Source organism: Bufo bufo, chromosome 6 (assembly GCF_905171765.1).
Source record: "Bufo bufo chromosome 6, aBufBuf1.1, whole genome shotgun sequence".
Classification (NCBI taxonomy): Eukaryota; Metazoa; Chordata; class Amphibia; order Anura; family Bufonidae; genus Bufo; species Bufo bufo.
Window position 1 is genome coordinate 342,615,376 of NC_053394.1, and position 21,807 is coordinate 342,637,182.

At 45.6% G+C, this 21,807-nt stretch overlaps 1 protein-coding gene across 4 annotated transcripts in view; it reads left to right on the plus strand.

Moving 5' to 3' along the window:
• The window catches only part of LOC121003249 (phosphatidate phosphatase LPIN3-like), a 106,276-nt gene that overhangs the window by 34,504 nt on the left and 49,965 nt on the right, over window positions 1-21,807 (plus strand). For 2 of the 4 annotated variants that reach the window (XM_040434927.1, XM_040434931.1), the window contains exon 1: window positions 14,076-14,215. The exons of the other annotated variants lie outside the window; for them this stretch is intronic. The gene's annotated coding sequence lies outside the window, so the exon portion shown is untranslated. Of the gene's footprint in view, window positions 1-14,075; window positions 14,216-21,807 lie in introns of those variants that run through there. 4 annotated transcript variants of the gene reach the window in all.

Here is a 21,807-nt window from a genome sequence, read left to right on the forward strand (position 1 = left end):
TCACGGTATGTATGTATGTATGTATGTATGTATGTATGTACCAAGTGTGGCCTCCATAACATCTGGGGGTTTTGAGCATATTTTGCCTTTTAGACAACTTTATTTTGTGATTTTGTCTGTATATGTATGCCTGGAGGTGAGGCAACCTCAGGTTTGAATGTACCTTAATTTTGATTTATGGGTAACATTCAGGTGCACCTGGGCAGCCTGCATCACATGACCCAGTTATAGGTGGGACTCACAGCCTCCTCCCATTGTATGTGTGATTTCACGCTGGAGGTAACTGGGAGCTGCTGGCTGTGTGTCAGACTTTATGCACCTATCCTAAATTGTCCATATGGCATAGGTAGGTTAGCGTTAGATCCCGTGACACATTGAGATACCTTGATGGGGTGCGCGGGCTCCGGTATGTTCTTGATATAAGAATAGATTGGCGAAAGTCTCATTTTAATATCAGTGTGAGGGTTTAACCATATATTGTCAATTGTATCTACCATTGTAGTGCACCATTTTCAGTGATTTTCTAAATTCCAAATTTGCCTAGTTCTATAATGATAAGACCAACCTGCTGCTCAGGGTCCTGGAAAAGCTGGGTGGCATGCTTGCACAGCTGCACTGCACAAAACTGACATTTCTGTACACCGCTGCTCCTTCCCGTGCCTCCTAACTCTGTGCGTAGCACACGGGTACCCTGTACCTATGTACTATGCCAGGATTAGCTCAGAGGAGCAGGCACCTGGTTCTCCCTGCTCTGCTAAGCTAAGAGTCCTGCATGTCAGCTCTGCGGCCCCATTCATAAAAATGTCATGTCCGTACTCCGTACACCGCTGTCAGCGGTGTACAGAAATGTCAGTTTTAAGTGCACAGGAAATGGTGTGCTTTGGGGAGGAAAAAGTCAAATAAAAATACAAAATGTATTAATAAAGTATATTAGAAAAACTTTTATTAGGGCATTAGGGTTTTCTTATTAAAATTTTAGTCAAAGGTTTAGTTAGTCTAAGTCTTGCAGTCTCCACATCTTTCACGGGGCACGGGGGGTCTATTGAAGTGAATTGGAATTAAAGGGGTTGTGTCATCTTAAGTGTTCGGATATGCCACCAATTTCTGATAGCTGCGGTTCCCTGAGGTGGGACGTGCACCTATCTCTAAAACGGAGCCCGCAAAGGGAAGTAGAGTGAACCGCACATGTACAGCCGCCCTCCAGTCATTTTTATGGGACTGCCAAAAATAGCAGAACTGCACAATCTCCTATTGTCGGCAGTCCCATAGAAATGAATGGAGGGCGGCCGTACATGTGCGGTTCACTCTACTTCCCTTTGCGGGCTCCGTTTTAGACATAGCTGCGGTTCCCTGAGGTGGGACCGGAACCTATCAGAAATTGGTGGCATATCTGTGAGGTCATGCTGGTACAAACTGAGAGATAGGAGTCAGTTCCCAGCTGAAAATTTAGGCAATAAAGGCAGACCACGCGACTGCTACAGGGCCCGGGGGGAGTTGCGTCATTGATCTTCTCTCTTTCTTCCATTCCCAGGTGAAAACACTGCTGCCACCACTAGGGGGAGCTCAGTGCAAAGACATTATTATAGCTGCCATTGCACTGTATAAACTCCTATGCAATGGGCTCCCACTAGTGGAAGTTACAGCCAGACAGCTTTGTTATATATGTGAAGCTGGAGAATTTATCAATATATTTATGCCAGTTGTCTTAATACATTAAGAAATTAGCTGTTCAGGATAAGGCTACATGCACACGACCGTTCCGTTTTTTGTGGTCCGCAATTTGCGGAACGGAACGGGCGGCCCATTGTAGAAATGCCTATTCTTGTCCGCAAAACGGACAAGAATAGGACAGGTTATATTTATTTTTGCGGGGCTACGGAACGGAGCAACGGATGCGGACGGCACACGGAGTGCTGTCCGCATCTTTTGCGGCCCCATTCAAGTGAATGGGTCTGCACCCGAGCCGCAAAAACTGCAGCTCGGATGTGGACTAAAACAACGGTCGTGTGCATGAGGCCTCAGGGGAATATTTTTGATGATCCTGTGAAGCTTTTTCTGACACAGAAGTCAGAAAAAGTGAGTGAGGCAGAGGGAGTCATATATATATATATATATATATATATATATATATATTCTTTTTTTATTTTTTTTTAATTAAAATTTCTTCTGCTTAATAAAAAAAAAAAAGTTAATTAATCAGAAATCTGTCATGTTGTACTTTGGGTTCCACCTTGCTTGGGAGTGTTTAACGCACACTTACTGGGAAATTGGTGGCGTAGGGGGAACCCATACTAAGTTTTGCTATGGGGCCCTATGAGATCTATGTGCACCCCTGGCTGAAGGAGGCGTTTCTCTGACTGTAGATTGCAGATGTCCACGCAGAAAAAATTATAGACAAACTTTATGTGCATGTAATGCTTTTTTCAGCGTTTAGTGGTTCTTTAAATATTGTCATGGTCAGTGCAATTAGAATAATCCCACATTTACACAGTTTTTATCATGTTTTACTACTTTGTTTTTAACTGTTTACTGTGACCAAAAAAAATAATGCATTCTGGATTGCATGGGTCGTTATGGAAGTGGAGCATCTTTAAAAATTTATTTTTCAGTAATAAAATATTGTATATGGGAGAAAAGTTCATATTTTAATTTATTTTTCAGTGAAACCATTTAGGTGCTACTGCCATTGACAGCAGCATCTGAGGGGTCAAACAGGTAATTAGACTCATCTTTTCACTCCTTTTCTTAAATAAATGGCCCCAGCATATGAGACCGAGAGTAAGTATGCTCTCTGATTGATATGGGGGCAGATAACATGAAGAGCTTCTGTTATCCCTTTCTGTGAGCTGATCTAGACCCACGCATGGACAGGAGGAAGGTCTGTTATTCTCCTCCTCTCCCTCCATGCTGCCTGCCCTACCTTCTGCAGCCACACAGGATTGTCCTGTTCTCAGGCTCTTGCACCTCTATTGCAAGAAAAAGGAGGTCATTTACTATACAGAAATACGCCAAAGTTATGAAGAGGCCGGTCTAAAGCGCTGGTCTTAATAAATGACCCCCTAAGTGTTGGGAAAGATCTGCTAGCATATATTTTATGTGTACATGGTTAGGTGTACAACCAGCTTTAGGGCGCAATCAGACGACCGTGGCGTGTTTTACGGGCCGCAAAATTTCGGATGCCGCCCATGTGACTTCCACAATTTGCGGAACGGAATGCGCGGCCCATCATAGAAATGCCTATTCTTGTCCACGATTGCGGACAAGAATAGGACATGTTCCATCTTTTTTGCGGGGCCGTGGAATGGAACTACGGATGTGGACAGCGTGCATCTTTTGTGGCCCCATTGAAATGTATCAGTCCGTACCTGTTCTGCAAAGTTTTGAAACTAATGCGGACCCACCGGTCAGGTGAATGAGCCCTTTACTGTTCTTCAATGTGACCACTGTAATACTTTGTCACTTTCTGAGAACTTCCATAAACCGTATGTGATTATTATTAGCATCTATTATAATTCTACACATTGCTTTGTACTTTAGGTTTAGTGTTTTCTTACATTACCCTATACCAGTGGTGGGCAACCTTTTTTGTCAACTGAGCCAAATATCGCCAAAACCACGATTGGAATTTCTTTCGAGAGCCACATTTTTAAAACCTAAAATATTGCATCAACAGTACCAGTGAGGACTATTAGGCTCATGCACACGACCGTGTGCCCGCAAAAAAGTAGCGCATGCTGAAGTGAATGGGTCCATGATGCGTGCTGCACACGGCCGTGTGCAGCCCGCATCAAGGACCCATTCACTTCAATGGGTCCAGGATCCGGGCGCATGCACTACTTTTTTGCGGTGCGGAGGCACAGCCAGAAGCACCACTGAAGCACACTGTAGCACTCATATCCCGGATCCTGGACCCATTGAAGTGAATGGGTCCATGATGCGGGCTGCACACGGCCGTGTGCAGCCCGCATCATGGACCCATTCACTTCAGCATGTGCTACTTTTTTGCGGTGCGGGCAGTCGGATGCGGATCGCGAACCCCATTCAAGTGAATGGGTCCGCGATCCTCATGCAGCTGCCCCATGGTCTGTGTCCGTGCATTGCGGACCGCTATTTGCGGTCCGCAGCACAGGCACGGCGCCCTTACATTCGTGGGCATGAGCCCACAGTGTGTTTTTGAATACTTTTATATGTACGTTCTTTTATTTGGATCTTGATTATTATTTCATTTTATCTTTATCATTTTTTACTTTTCTTAACCACTTCCCATCTGGGCCCTTTGCCCCCTTCCTGACCAGGCCAAATTTTGCAAAACTGACATATCTCACTTTATGTGGTAATAACTTTGGAACGCCTTTATTTATCCAAGTCATTCAGAGACTGTTTTCTCGTGACACATTGTACTTCATGATAGTCATAAATTTGAGTCAAAATATTTCACCTTTATTTATGAAAAAATCCCAAATTTACCCAAAAATTTGAAAAATTCGCAATTTTCTAAATTTAAATTTTTTCTGCTTTTAAAACAGAAAGTGATACCTCATAAAATATTTATTATTTAACATTCCCCATATGTCTACTTTATGTTGGCATCATTTTGGAAATGTCATTTTATTTTTTTAGGACGTTAGAAGGCTTCGAAGTTTAGAAGGAATTCTTCAAATTTTTAAGAAAATTGCCAAAATCCACTTTATAAGGACCAGTTCAGGTCTGAAGTCACTTTGTGGGGCCTACATAGTGGATACCCCCATAAATGACCCCATTGTAGAAACTACACCCCTCAAGGTATTCAAAACCGATTTTACAAACTTTGTTAACCCTTTAGGCGTTCCACAAGAATTAAAGGAAAATGGAGATCAAATTTTAAAATTTCACTTTTTTGGCAGATTTTCCATTTTAATCAATTTTTTTCTTTAACACATCGATGGTTAACAGCCAAACAAAACTCAATATTTATTACCCAGATTCTGCGGTTTACAGAAACACCCCACATGTGGTCATAAACTGCTGTATGGGCACACGGCAGGGCGCAGAAGAAAAGGAACTCCACATGGTTTTTAGATGCCATGTCCCATTTGAAGCCCCCTGATGCACCCTTACAGTAGAAACTCCCAAGAAGTGACCCCATTTTGGAAACTAGGGGATAAGGTGCCAGTTTTATTAGTACTATTTTTGGGTACATATGATTTTTTGATCATTCATTATAACACTTTATGGGGCAAGGTGACCAAAAAATTGGTTGTTTTAGCACAGTTTCTATTTATTTATTTTTACAGCGTTCACCTGAGGGGTTCAGTCTACTCGGTGAGCGCTGTGTCTGCAGCGATCGTGAAGGCAGGGACACCTGGGCACTGTCCCTGCCTTCTCTAAGGGTTGCCCTGCTGTCACCGACAGCGGGCAACCCGATCAGCAGCTGCACGATTAGCGTGCAGCTGCTATTTCTGACAGGACGTTCTAAAACGTGCTGTCAGAAATAGACGTCCACCCATAGGACGTTTATATCCTATGGGCGGACGTGAGGCGGTTAAACTTGTCTGCAGATGTGGATGTAATGTGGATGACACACTTATGGGGGATATCTGTGGATGACGCACTTATGGGGGATATCTGTGGATGACGCACTTATGGGGGATATCTGTGGATGACACATATATAGCATAAGATGCTATATATGTGTCATCCACAGATATCCCCCATAAGTGCCCTCCACAGATATCCCCCATAAGTGCCCTCCACATATATCCCCCATAAGTGAGCCATCCACAGATATCCCCCATAAGTGCGTCATCCACAGATATCCCCCATAAGTGCCTTCCAGTAAGTAATGTATTAGTGGGGGGAAGGAAGGGGGCAGGGACACCTGCGGCGGGGCCGGTGCAGTGCACACACCGGGGGCAGCTCCTACCTTTCTGCTGCAGGACATTTCGTTCCTCCTGAGCGGCGGCCTCTTCACCACTCCACCCCTCCTCACAGTGGGCAGCCGAACTAGAGCCGCGCTGCCCGCCCTTCTGCTGCTGTGCGCAGCGTGACATCTCTCCCTCCGTCATGCGCCTCCTGCCCCGCCTGCCTGCTTCATTCATAAAGAGGAAGGAGCAGACAGACGGGGCAGCAGGCGCATGACGGACAATTTACAAGCAGCTTGAGCGGCGCGATATGGCTGCGCGGCCGCCCACCCGCCAGCCCGAACCAAAGAGCCGCAGTGAAGGATCAAAAGAGCCGCATGTGGCTCGCGAGCCGCGGCTTGCCAACCACTGCCCTATACAGTATGTTGGCTTCTCTTTGTGTGTAAAGTCCTCTTTTTACTCTTTTAGTATGGCATACAATATGTTTTAAGGCTCATTTAGATGCTGTGAGTCGCAGCTGATTGTCTGAAAGGAAGCGTTCGTAGGAAAGCAAGTCCCCGATAAATCGACCCGAACATCGGCCCATGTAAGGGTACTTTCACACTTGCGTTTTTCTTTTCCGGAATAGAGTTCCGTCCTAGGGGCTCTATACCGGAAAAGAACTGATCACTTATATCCCCATGCATTCTGAATGGTGAGCAATCCGTCCAGGATGTCTTCAGTTCAGTCATTTTGACTGATCAGGCAAAAGATAAAACCGCAGCATGCTACGGTTTTATCTCCGGCCCAAAAAAAACCTGAAGACTTGCCTGAATGCATAGGAATGTATTAGTGCGGGATCCGGCATTCAAAATACCGGAATGCCGGATCCGCATGTGCAGACCGGTAAAAATGTGAAACATCAAAACTGATCCGTTTGTCTGTATGACAAACGGACAGACTGATCCGTTCTTGCAATGCATTTGTCAGATGGATCAGGATCCTGATCAGTCTTAAAATGCAATCAGTTTGCATACGTTTTTGCTGGATTCCTGTGCCGCAAGTGTGAAAGTAGCCTAAATCCAGCTATACACCATTGCCCACCTTGTAGCAGCTGCTAAGATTTTTCACAATCGTTGCCTCTGTCGATAATAAAAACACATGCATTTCATTGAAGATTTCAGGATGGAAGACAGACACACACCCATTATGTAGTCTCACACCCTGCTTGTTGTGAACATGTACGAAATGTTACAAGCAGCACATATTTAACAGTGAATGATTGTGCCTATAGAACAGTATGGATTCTGATGGTCAGTGCAGATTTTCATGGTGAATTGCCATGTTGGTGCTCATATCCAGTTATGGATTTAAAGGGGCTGTATATATTATTTGATGAAGGTCTTTAAAGGGGTTGTCCCCCATATGCCCAGGCCCCTCACATTGAATATACTTACCTGGCTTCTCGCGCCACTCCTGGTCACCTGCGATGCTCATCCCTGTCCCCATGTGCCATTGGCTGCCCCCCCCCTTCCCCTGACACCGGATGTTTTCATCCCTACACGGTGTAAGGCAGGCATGCTCAACCTGCGGCCCTCCAGCTGTTGCAAAGCTACAACTCCCAGCATGCCCGAACAGCCTACAGCATGGCATTGTGGGAGTTGTAGTTTTACAACAGCTGAAGGGCTGCAGGTTGAGCATGCCTGGTGTAAGGGATCGCTGTACTTGGGGGAGGGGGGGGGGGGGGTCATTCTCACAAGAATCGTCGTCCACCGCAGCTTTCTGGGCCAAACATTGCATTTATTGGGACATTTTTTCATACACGGAACAGTCCAGTTAATTATCACTGGGGGGGGGGGGGTTCCCATATACACTGCTCAAAAATAAAGGGAACACTTAAACACAATGTAAATCCAAGTCAATCACACTTCTGTGAAATCAAACTGTCCACTTAGGAAGCAACACTGAGTGACAATCAATTCCACATGCTGTTGTGCAAATGGGATAGACAACAGGTGGAAATTATAGCCAATTAGCAAGACACCCCCAATAAAGGAGTGGTTCTGCAGGTGGTGACCACAGACACTTCTCAGTTCCTATGCTTCCTGGCTGATGTTTTGGTCACTTTTGAATGCTGGCGGTGTTTTCACTCTAGTGGTAGCATGAGACGGAGTCTACAACCCACACAAGTGGCTCAGGTAGTGCAGCTTATCCAGGATGGCACATCAATGCGAGCTGTGGCAAGAAGGTTTGCTGTGTCTGTCAGCGTAGTGTCCAGAGGATGGAGGCGCTACCAGGAGACAGGCCAGTACATCAGGAGACGTGGAGGAGGCCAACAACCCAGCAGCAGGACCGCTACCTCCGCCTTTGTGCAAGGAGGAACAGGAGGAGCACTGCCAGAGCCCTGCAAAATGACCTCCAGCAGGCCACAAATGTGCATGTGTCTGCTCAAACGGTCAGAAACAGACTCCATGAGGGTGATATGAGGGCCCGACGTCCACAGGTGGGGGTTGGGCTTACAGCCCAACACCGTGCAGGACGTTTGGCATTTGCCAGAGAACACCAAGATTGGCAAATTCGCCACTGGCGCCCTGTGCTCTTCACAGATGAAAGCAGGTTCACACTGGGCACATGTGACAGACGTGACAGAGTCTGGAGACGCCGTGGAGAACGTTCTGCTGCCTACAACATCCTCCAGCATGACCGGTTTGGCATTGGGTCAGTAATGGTGTGGGGTGGCATTTCTTTGGCGGGCTGCACAGCCCTCCATGTGCTCGCCAGAGGTAGCCTGACTGCCATTAGGTACCAAGATGAGATCCTCAGACCCCTTGTGAGACCATATGCGATCACCTCAGGTAGAAAGGAAAACCCATACTGGATACTGGAAGGGTGTGAACTGGCAACTCCCTCTACCAAGCCTTGCAACCAGTCCAAGTAAAATCCAGCCCAGAAAATGTATACAAAAATGTCTCCGCAAACTATGCTTTGCTGAGACTACTGCCACTCTCTGGATTTTATCTGTCTCCCCCATCTGAGGTACCTGAAGTGGGACAACACACCTTCCAGCACTGTTCACATTACCACAACGGGGAAAAGCAGCAGCGGCGGTGCGGGGAGCCAGGTAAGTATATTCAGTTTGAGGGGCCCGGGCATATGGGGGACATTTTTTTTGTCTCAGATAACCCCTTTAAAGGTGAAGCTTAGCTTCTTGCCCACTGTAAATAGCAGAATTCAGCAGCCCAACATATAAGGATCTTGCATGTTGGATTTGTATATCTTGGCTGCGTTTTTATTCCTCTTGCTCTTAGTTGAAATAAACATGCAAGGTTGGATGAGGTGAATGTTTGACCCGCAGCTACGAAATTAGTATGGTCAGCTTTATAAAGGCTTTTAAATTAGAGAACTACACAAACTATGGCTTGATTGCATGCAGATGATATAAAAATTATAAATACTTCAGTTTTTTTTTTTTGCCGCTTATGATCAAAGTTGTCCTGAGGAGCATTAGGGCTTGTTCACCTTGCAGAGTTTGGGTGCAGATTTGCGCACACAGAATCCACCTTTCATTGCTGTCAGTGTGTAATACGACCATGGGCATGAGCCCTTAAACTTCCTTTTAGGAGAAAAAAAGAGCTCAGTAACTTATGAATAGGGATCCTTATTTTGCAGTTCCGCAATTTGCGGATGACAAAACAGGCAACGGTCGTGTGCATGAGCCCTCATACAGATTCATTGTTTCTGGACAGCAAATCGCGGTTTACACAGCAAGATCTGCTGCCCAGAAATGGTGATTTATATGTCAGCATGTATGATGATTTCACCCGATGAACGTGCATTTTTTGCTGGTTCATCAGGTGATCAGCAGCCCCTTTACAACGGTACATTATCGGAAACTAGTGTTCGTACAATGTTCGTTCTCAATAGTCCCATGTAAAGGGGCTTTAAAGGAGTATTCGGGTTGTTTTATGTTATCCCCTATCCACAGGATAGGGGATAACCATTAGATCAGTGGGGGTCCTACCACTGGGACCCCAACTGATCACAAGAATGGGGGCCTCATACTACTGCAACCCCCTGAAATGGACGGAGGGGCTGGTCGCACAAGCGTGTGCCCACTCCATTCATTTCTATGGGAGTTCCGGAGATAGCCGAGTATAGGCTGACACATAAGCGGTAGGACCCCCACTGATCTAATAGTTATCCTCTATTCTGTGGATAGGGGATAACGTGAAACAACCGGAATACCCCTTTAACTCTGCATTTGTGCGTGTGCAGTCAACAGTCTGAAGTCCACAGACGGACATTTCCATAGACCTCACAGTATATGTGCTATATAATGCAAAACAGGCAGGACGATAATACAGTTCAGCTTTGTTAACATTGTGTATAATCTCTGAGCCTCCTTTGAGGGCTTCAGAAAGACTACACAATGTGCAGGAAATGATGGTACACATGGCCATATGCAGCGGGCACCACCCCCCAGGGCCTTTTAAGAGTAAAAAAAGTACTTGTTTTTGTGACGCCAGTTGCAGTGAAGCAACAAGGGCACAGGGCCCCTTTTAGTGATACTGTGGATAGTACCCAGGTGTAGGAATGCCAGAGTGGTGTAGGGTGGCCTATTATGTCCCTTAATGTTGGTGCACGTGTCACGGTGCTCCTACCTGGATACGCTGGACCCTAGGCGTTGGCTCCGCAGCAATGAAAAGGGGGTTATTGAGGAAGGGGGTGAGGGAATAAATTAAGTCCAGACCTTGTGATGAAGTTGATAACAGTTTTACTTTGCATAAACATTCTCCAAAACGATTTACAGGCTTTATCTTGGTTCCAGAAGGCTTTGGCATTAACTGTGGCAGCCAAACTCCTCCCTGCTACATCAGTCACTCTCTGACTCTGCTGTGCTGACAGGGTAGCTATAGAACTCAGCTTCCTCCTTATGCTGTACTTAACTTTGTAATCTGGTCTATCTCTAACTTTGTCCAGGGAAAACTTTTTCCCCCTGGCTTCTGAGGCTTCGAGCTGTGGACTCCACATCCAGCAGAACTGAAGGTGCTCTAGCTGGCTTGGCATCCTGATCAGTCTGAAAAATGCCTGATCAGTCAGAAAAATGCATTGCAATACCGGATCCGTTTTTCCGGTGTCATCAGGCAAAACGGATCCAGTATTTATTTTTTTCTCATTTTTAAAGGTCTGCGCATGTGCAGACCGGAAGGACGGATCCAGCATTCGGGTATTTTGAATGCCGGATCCGGCACTAATACATTCCTATGGAAAAACATTCAGGCAAGTCTTCAGTTTTTTTCGCCGGAGATAAAATCGTAGCATGCTACGGTTTTCTCTTTTGCCTGATCAGTCAAAATTACTGAACTGAAGACATCCTGGATTACTCTCCATTCAGAATGCATGGGGATATCCCTGATCAGTTCTTTTCCGGTATAGAGCCCCTGTGACGGAGCTCTATGCCGGAAAAGAAAAACGCTAATGTGACAGTAGCCTAAGGCTACTTTCACACTTGCGGCAGAGAGATCCGGCAAGCAGTTCCGTCGCCGGAACTGCCTGCCGGATCAGGCAAAATGTATGCTAACTGATGGCATTAGTAAGACTGATCAGGATCCTGATCAGTCTTAAAAATGCCTGATCAGTCGAAAAAATGCATTGAAATGCCGGATCCGTCTTTCCGGTGTCATCCGGCAAAAACGGATCCGGCATTTATTTTTTCACCTTTTTTTCAGTCTGCGCATGCGCATACCGGAAGGACGGATCCGGCATTCCGGTATTCTGAATGCCGGATCCGGCACTAATACATTCCTATGGGAAAAAATGGCATTCAGGCAAGTCTTCAGTTTTTTTAGCCAGAGATAAAACCGTAGCATGCTGCGGTTTTCTCTTTTGCCTGATCAGTCAAAACAACTGAACTGAAGACATCCTGATGCATCCTGAACGGATTACTCTCCATTCAGAATGCATGGGGATATACCTGATCAGTTCTTTTCCGGTATAGAGCCCCTGTGACGGAACTCTATGCCGGAAAAGAACAACGCAAGTGTGAAAGTAGCCTAACCATAGCAGATAGTAGAGGGGTGTAATGCCACTCTGGGGCATTACACATGTAGGTAGAGTAAAGGTAAGTCTATGTTCACATATGTGTTGAAGGTTCTGTTAGGAGCTTCTCTTGCAGAGTCCATCAAAATTGCAGCACAAATTCGCACGGTATGCAGCGATATTTTATCTTGCAAAATGATGGACCCCATTACAGTCAATATATCATCATATGAGGAATCCAGCACCATCGTTATTTTCGGCTTTGTGATCCAATAATGGGACCCCAACCCCCCAAAAAACTGAAAATATAGTGCAGATAGCCTAAGCTATGTTTGAGTTTGAATTGAGTAGCCAAGCATACCCTGGCACTGGTAGAGGGCTGGTGACACTGTGGGACTAGTCGAACAAGATGTATACCTCCCAACTGTTTGGACTGTCAAAGAGGGACAATTCTGGTTCATTGTGTAAAAGATCCATTTTCCCGGCATATTTATACACTTCAACAGTTTTCTTTTACACAATAGCCCACAAATTATCTGGTAAAGGTGACTGGAGTTGGACCCCTTCCGATCTAATATTGGTGGCTTTGTCTAAGAATAGGCGATCTGCCCCTTTAAGACTTAAAGGGAATAATGCCTTTTTACATAATGCCTGTAGCCTTCCTTCATAATTAGAATACTGATACTTACCTGCTCCATGCCAATCCGGACCTTAGCGTTGGCTCCCACACATTCATTTTCCAGTCCCCAGATTGATTACATCTGCCACGGGCATTAACCGTTGAAGCCAGTAGTTGGCAGCAGCGGAGCATGTGACCATGCCCATGCAGTGGCAGATGTAAACAGTCTGGGGACCGGAACCTAGGCCTGCAAGAGCCAGCACAGAGGACCGGAGTGGCGGGAGGCAGGCAAGTATGAATCTTGTATTTACAGAGGCAGGCTACAGGCATTATGTATAAAGGCATTATTTCCAGAGAACCCCTTTTAAGGAGTGTTGTGATTGACCAAGGGGCAGCGTTCTTCCTCCTTTGGCCGTGGGCCCTCGGACACTGATGCCCAAATGATTAGGCCACCCCTGCTGGCTAGGTTTCAATGATGTAAGCATTTCCTATGTATTTAAACAAGAGAACAGATAGGATCCTATATACCAGTGATATTGGTTAATGATGTGACATCTCTGTTTCAGTAAATACTTGAATTCCCCATAAAATAACATTTCTGGATCATCTGTTTTGTACCTCTGTTATTCCTACTAGAAAAATAAGAATGGGTGCCACCTGTGAGTGGCAATGTCCAATTAGTGCTGATCGTATCAGACCCCTTTGACAAGGGTATTGGTAACATCCAGTTGTCATTTTTTTCAGAATTATTTAGGAGGAATAACAGAGGAACGGCACAATATAGCATTCTAAATAAAATAAAAAATACTGAATTGTTAATTCATAGAGAATACAATGATGTCAGGAGAGCGGACAGATCCCCTTTGACAAAAAAAGGTTCAACGTAAGGATTTAAAATGCTTAAAGGTTTAACTTCATTATGCTGAAGACAAAATAGTTGATCTTGACTCTCTGCCCGTGTGCAGGATCTTTTCCAATGTAACCGTTCATATGGGTGGCTAGATTTTAAAAGATTTTGCCAAATTGTGGTTGTGTAGAATGATCTTACCACATGTTAGGTTCTTTTGGCCAAAAAAGTAAATAACCATATTATATGGACACTCTATTAAAATTTCCAGCAGTGGAGGTGCTGGTGACCACACAAGCTGCAGTGTAATGTCTACATGTTATACTAGACTGGAATCGGAAAAGTGAAATGAAGGACCAGTACACAGCACGTGCATGGGGTATACACATGTAATATATACTGGAATAAATTGTGGGATTCAAATTGTTACTTTTGGTAATGATTTACATTCCGCTACAACCCCTGCAATACAGGCTGTCATAAAATAGTCATAAAATAGTCTCTACTCTGCTTACATCTTCAGTGTAAAAGCAGACATTTTCATAGCAACATCTGCACTACAATGCAACGGTACACTGCAAGAGGGGTTAAAAAGTATTTTTGTTTGGTAAATACATTTCTGCATATTTATGCACAAGGTGTTAATAGGCCGTAATATCCACCACCAGCCACTAGGTGGCGCTGTTTAACTTCCCCACAGGGAAGAGTGAATCAGCAAATAGTTAGAGTAGTCTGAGTTTAGACTTTGAAGAGTGAATACATGTTAAAGGGTTTATCTAGGAATAGATAATGATGACCTATCCTCCGGATTATCAGATCAGCAGGGGTCCGAGTCCCGGCAGCTCTGCCAATCATCTGTTACAGGAAGCCGCCATGCTCACCTGAGCTCTGGTAAGTGCAAACGGCTCCCGGTATCTCTCATCAGCTCCGTACATAGTATAGAGCAGGGATGGCCAACCTGAAGCTCTCCAGCTGTTGCAAAACTACAACTACCAGCATGGCTAGACTGCCTACAGCTATCAGTCTACAGCAGGGCATGGTGTGAGTTGTAGTTTTACAACAGCTGGAGAGCCGCAGGTTGGCCAGCCCTGGTATAGAGGCTGTGCTTGATATTGCAGCTCAGCCTCATTTACTTCTAGGGGGCTGAGATGCAACTAGGCCATGTGACCAATGTACAGTGATGTAACATGGCCATAAGAAGAAGCTGCAGTGCTCATGGAGTGCTGGGCCTCTTCTAACAGCTGATCGGCAGCGGTCCCGGGTGTCGAACCACCACCGATCTGATATTGATTACCTAGCCTGAGGATAGGTCATCAATTTTAATTAATGGATAACCCCTTTAAGTGTTGTAGCTGAGATAGGAATCATCCCTGGGTTAGACGTCAACCAGGGTTCTGCCCAGAAAACTTTGCATACTCAGAAAGCAGGCCAGGTAATAAAAAGAGGTGTAGTGAGAAGTCCACTGAGTCTCAATTGCTACTTGCCAAGGAATTTAAAGTCTTATGGTGCCTTGAGAAGTGGCTTGATCATCTGCATAACAGAAACTATCCACATCCCACAGAGGACATTGTGAAAGCATACAATGGAAGTTCGGCAACTTGCTCAAACAAGGTACAGAGCATAGTCTGACGTTAGGGTCTGCCTTGAGGTTCCATTGCAGAAAAGGAAGTTTTGCTTGTGCAAGATTCAGCTACAGAATTGCAGTGTAAGGGCGCATGCACACGGCCGTTGCACAGCCATGGCCGAATAGGTCTGCAGCCTGGAACGGAGGCACGGAACCCCATGAAAGCACTACAGAGTGCTTCCGTGGGGTTTCTCTCCGTGCCTCCGCACTGCAAAAAAATAAAATAAATACAACATGCTGAATGGGTCTGGATCCATCTACGGCAACCGCACGGATGGTGCCCTGGCATTGAGGACCGCAAATTGCAGTCCCCAATGCACACAACAGCCGACACACGTTCGTGTGCATGAGCCCTAAGGAGGATTGCTTTAAAGAGACACCTTGGCCTAATAATTACCTTTACCAGAGATTTAACCTATAAAAACTATGGAAAGTGCATGTGTGTACCATCTGCCAGTCCACTGCATGCTGAGAACTGTAACTGATGTGCTTAAAGTGGAATCTTCAGTAAAGAATTGTTCTACTGCAAAGCTGCCTCGTCACCCATTACCTCCTCCACCAACACACGGGACCCTGCCTTGCACCTCAAAACCACCAACACCAAGGGCACCCAAACTACATCAGGCAGGAGCCCCAAAACCAGGGTGTGCCCCAAAGGGAGGAACAGGTGTGACATTCCTATAACTGCACAGCCCAGGGGTGTTTCAGAGTGTGTCCTGATTACTACTACCATTCTTGCTACCATCACTCCTATCCAGTGCCTAGGGCCCACCAGTAAAATTTATTTTGGGGGCCAACTGTACCGATACATTCAAATATTACCTGCTCACACAGCAGCAAGATGCTACTAGATCAGAAGGCAGGTCCTGGGGAGAAGAGGACACTGGTAGCTTTCCTCTATACCTAGAAGTCATCTCAGCTCTGATCGTGTCTATAATAATAAACTGGGGAGTTTCTTTAATAATCTATCACGTTTTGTATATGAACATAGGCTGGTTGAGGTGCTGTACACTGAATATATGTATGTAGTGCAGTAAGTCTACTGTGTTATGTGCCACTTGTGCAGTGGGTGGGAGACTAGGGGCCCACCTTGCTCAGGGGCCCACTGGGGAATTCACCTGTACCCCTGTGGGCCAGTCAGAGCCTGCTCCTATTCTCTTGTTTTGCTCTCCTCCTCCTGGGTTGCAGCACATCATATATTAGGGTATTGCTATTCATGCATGTTAGTTACCGTATATAGAGGACTCGTATACACAGCCATATGACTACTTTGTTTTATAATGACTTGCTCTGCTGTAGTTCAGTATGCCTCCATCATCCATATGTTTGCAGTCATTCTCCCATAGATGGCCTGTATGCACTGTCATATTTAAAGGGGTTATCTGGGACTATAAAATTGATGGCCTATAGCTAGAACAGACCATCAATATTAGATTGGTAGAGGTCTGACTCGGCACCCCTGCCAATCAGCTGTTTGGAGGTGCTGGATGCCACAATCAGTACAGATAGCATGTTATAGAACAGGAGTTGCTGAGCAGACTGATATATGTTTTGGTGGAAAAAGATCCAGTAAAACTTGTAATTTATACATTTATAACTTTAACAGGTTGTCTCACCTTGAACATTGGTGGAATATGGCTAGGATATGCCACTAATATCAGACAGGAACAGATCCCACTTCTGTGACCCGCACCTATCTCTACAACAAAGCTCCCAAAGAGAATGAGAGCGCATGCGCAGACGTCCTACATTCATTTCTTTAGCAGTGGCAAAAATGGCTAAGCACTGGCTCAACTATTTTCAGCAGCTCCATAGAAGTAAATATAGGGCGGCTGCACAGTGCGCTTTCACGAAATTTAAGTACTCCATTTTAGAGATAGGTGCAGGTTCCACCTCTGGGACCCACACCTATCTGACATTTGTGGCATAGGTGAAACAGAATGGGTTATCCCCATGATTAATGAAAGAAATTAAAATCTGATACCATATAGTACATGAATAACAAACTTAGAACCAGCCCTGTACCTGGATCCAGAGATTCATTCATTCAGGGCTTGACAAATTTCCTTGGAATCTAGGAGCCAGCTAAAAAAGTTAGGAGCCAGGCGGAGCCGCGTCATAAAGCCCCTAGTAGGTGCCCCCATAGTGCCCCCCCCACTTCTCCATAGAGCCCCCCCAATAATGCTGTATACCATGTTACATATACTGCCGCTCCATCCCCTGACCCTATTGACTATAATGGGGACGGGGGTGGAGCTCCGGCGCAGCATGGCAGTTCGCGGTGAGAGGCCGCCGGACTAAAAAGTTGGACATGCAGGACTTTTAGTCCGGCGGCCTTTCACCATGCACTGCCGTGCTGCGCCAGAGCTCTGCCCCCATTATAGTCAATGGGGACAGAGCTGCGGTCCGGCGAAACAGCGGAAGGACGGATCCGACAGGGTGAACAGCCTGCCAGATCCATCCTGCCGCAAGTGTGAAAGTAGCCTTAGTTCTATAGCTACTGAATGAGACAGAAGAAGGGATGCCTTTAACATATAGATCTCCTTGAGAAGCCAATTTGATCCTAAAGGGTTAATTCAAACTGTAATCTAAACTGTGTCCTGTCACTTCTCCCACCTCTCTGCTCCTGTCCCTAATCTTATCACTACTGCAAAAGCATCAGCCGACAGCCTCAGTGTGACCTGTTCTAGACTCTGACTGACTGTTCTTTTAACTCAAAGAATCGAATGAGTCTCTAACTAATCGGATCTTTAGATTCTTTTAACCTGAGACTCATTCGATTCTTTCTTACTTAGACTCCCTCCTGTACTTGTGTCAGTGACTCGGGCTCAGAGCTGCTAGTGCTTGCCTCGCCTCAGCTCTGATTGGTTGGTGGGCGGGGAGGGGAGGGGCTGGCAGAAGCAGCTTCCACTCCTCCCGAGCCCCTCCCCTCCCTGCTGCCAGCGTCTCTGCTATTGTGTGCTGTGACGGAGCTGTTTCAAACGGTGCTGCCTCCGGACAGAACGGCAGCTCCGCACCCATCGCCCGGGCACCTTTGAAAACGGGCTGACAAATACCCAAGCGCCAGGACTAAATTCCTGGTCGCCATGGCGACCTGGCGCCTGGGATTTGTCGAGCCCTGCATTCATTGCTCCAACTGCTCTGCTAGATTTATTGTAAGCTGACAGTTTAGGGGGTGTGCACTTTCATGGGGATAGTGTCCTTTTTAATGCAGCTGGTGGCAGGTGAAGGATGGAACTGAGCATGTACTTCTACCTCACTGAGCAGGTGTCACGGTAGGTAGGTAAGCAGGGAAATAACCAAACACAGAGAAAACAACCAGAACAATTTACTAGGCCCAAAAGCTAGGGAGAAAAGGGTCACCTCCTAGCGATCCCTAAGGCTTTCCCTATACTGCTGTGCACATGTGCATACCCTTATGGTGGATATGCACATGCCCTTGTGCCTAAGTCTATACACCCTGGGAAAACCCTGAGCAGTAGGGAAAGGGGAAGAGGCGACCTGCTTCTTCAAACAGGAAGAAGCAAGCGTCTCCCTAGAGGCCTAGATAAAAGACACCAGGGGAAGAAACAGAGAGGACTTATCTTGAGCTGAGCTGGAGCAGACGATCCACAACAGATCCAAAGCCCACAGGAATGAACTATAACCCACACAGGCCACTGGGAGAAGGGGGAATAAATAGCCTCGCTAACAATCAACCCAGTACACCTGAGGGAAGGTGGATCCAGCTCAAACCCAAACCAAAACAAAGAGAAGAGTCAGACATGTGCAGCCAGCCTGGCAGATCTCCGCACATTCACAGGGCAAGGCGTGACAGCAGGGCAGAGAAATTAGAAAAAGAGAAAACAGCAGGTGGCGCCATACAGATAGATTTTAGTGAATAACTGAGTGGCTATACAAAATGTTAAATTACAAGCAATTTCAATAGTATTCTGATCCAGGCGCTGCTTTGAAAAATGTAGAATATTTTTCGTGGGATGATCCCTTTAAGATGAACCCCCGTGCACTTATACACACAGTGCTATCAATCACTGATAACATCTCCGTGTACAACTCAAGTCAGGAAAAGTAAAGCTCTAAATGTATAAATTACAAGTTTTACTTAATCTTTTCCACAAACCTATATATCAATCTGCTCAGCTTCTTTTGCTCTATAACATGTTGCCTGCAGATTACACTGCATTTTGTGGTGACCGGTCCCTTTAAAAAGGGGTTCTCCGGGCTGTCATAGACATACAGCAGCGGTGAGAAGGGAGATGGCACGTGTGCACTGCGCACGCTGTCTCCTCGATCTGATACTGATGACCTATCCTGAGGATAGCAGAAAGAAAAGAAGTTACAGCAGCATCCCCGGTGTATCCTTTTATTGAAGCCATGAGTGTGTACAGATAGCAAAAATACGACGTTTAGGCTACATAGTAGCCTTTATCAAGCGTGTAAACAATGATTATAGCAGCCATAAATATTAAAAGTTACCTCCTCCCACCAAATGGTGGGACCAACCATCGTAAAGCCACAACCCACTATTATCATCTGTGTAATCAAAAAGTGAACACAATCTAATATCTTAATAAAACACACCCATGTGTTTACCCTGTGCAAGATGATCACCGTCAGCCTACCTAGAATGTTACTGGACTCCATGTTGGCTTCTAGCAAGGTGCATTGGGCATGTCCGTGACGTCATCGCGTTGGATACATACCCAACGCCTCCTGAGCGCCCTCATGATCGGCGTATCCACGCCGCCCACATCCTGAGGGTAGGTCATCAATATGGGGCTATGATAGCTAATCTCCGACACTCCAGCTGTAGTAAAACTACAACTCCCAAGATGTACACTTGCTTGGCTGTTCTCAGCACTCCATAGAAATGAATGGAGCATGCTGGGAGTCATAGTTTCACCACAGCTGGAGTGCCGGAGATTAGTCATCACTGATATAGGGCAGCCCGGAGAATTACATTTTGTTCTATGCTATGACTTAAACCAACAAGTTTTTTTCTTCTGCCTTTATTGTAACTAGGTTATTACCTTATGGCAATAGGTTTGTAAGGGCGCGCTCGGTTGTATCCGCTGACCTGTTTGGTGACCACAGGAAGTTATGTATCAGCACATCTTGGAATTCTGGATTTACATCTGTCTTTTCTGCGCTGTCCTTGCTTGGTTTGCTCTCCGCAGCTCATTTTTAGGCAGATCTTTCATTGCTTTTACAGCGGCAGATATAATCGTATTTCAACAGCTGGCTACGCTTACTGTAAAACACATGAAGTTAATTGAAGCCTATAAAATTTGGACACTGAATGGAAAACAGATTAATCCCGTTATGTATTCTCACACCCTGCAAATTCCTTAATCTGCAGAGCAAGGGCCGGTGGACGCAGCTAGCGGAATAGAAACATAACAGGATGAACCAGGAACAGGGCTTCTTTGTGGCTGGAAGAGTGATTTACCCTTCCTGGGTATAGGTCATTGCTGAGTAACTGGTTGCACAAAGCAGGGTGCCACTCGAGTGGAATTTAGGCAGGAATGTGCTGCTTAGTATTCTTCATGGACTGGTTTCAGTGCTTTGGAAACTATACAATAGGTTGACTCTTTTCAAATTAAAGGGCCACCGCTCATAAAACACAAATTGTCCGGATCGTGGATCCACATAAATAGCAATACCTGGATATGGTGGCTTTCTTACCTTTAGCAGTGAGGGTCATCTGACACTAATATGATTTAGATCCATTACCCTGGGAACTAATCAGCAGACTACAGGCTGGAGTTTACATGATTCTGTAAATTTAGTAGTTGCACATGAGAATTGTACAGAATAAAATAATGGGTGCACCTTATGTGGCGTGCCAGAACCACAGGGGCTACACGTGAGGTGCACGGTGGGCCGATGAGGGGCCAGCAATAATACAGTTCATCGGTTTACTCACGGTTAGCAGAAAGCCTCCCTGGGCCAGCAGCACAGTGATGAGGAAGACAGCACGAAATCCTCCGGGGCACACTCTGTGGTAGGGAAGCACCAGCCTAGATCGAAGTTGAGGTGCCCTTGATGGCAGTGGTGTTTAGGGTGCTTGTAACGGCTGGGTCCCTTGGTGGTATTTGTCGTGATGCCAGTACCGTTAATGATGGTACAACCAGTTGTAGTGAAATTGAAGAATGAAGTAGACAGTGGTAGGATACAACTCACAACTTTTACTGAAGTTGGTTCCAGTTACGGCATATACATCCAGACAGAATACAGTCTTTTGTTCTTTAGAGGAATTCTGTTGATCCACTGTTAATAGGTTTGGCTGGGTTTTAACTTGGCTTCAAGGTTCCTTTTAAACCAGTGTAATTTGGTGAGGTTGCCTGTGGCTAAAGTGTCCTTCACCTGGATTCCCAAAGGTCTTGGATGCCTGGGTAGTGGCTTTTATCCTTTGGATTTAAGTCTTTCCTTTCTTCTGTCCCTTCCTGGACTAGACTTTTGCCTGAGCAGTTTGGTGCTTGATCTGCACTCTCTCAAACTTAACAACAGACTGACCGATAAGACCTGAGCTGAGCTGGATATCTCAGAGTAGTGCTATCCCCATCTAGTGGTGGGATGTTTAAATTACACATAGCCAGCCTATGAACAGGGATACAACAGGTGATGTAATGCAAATAACATGCAATGCAATAATGCCGTTTCACAGTGATTTTGCAGTTCCCACGTGTCCTGAGTGGGACGCTGCACTTAGCCCTTCTGCACCTTTAAAGAGTACATTTTTTTTGCTGTCATCCAAGAGCCATAACTTTTTTTTTAACTTTTCGATTCACAGAGCCATGAGGTTTTTTTTTTGGACAATTTGTATATTTAAAAGGGTTTTCCAAGATTACTTCGGCTT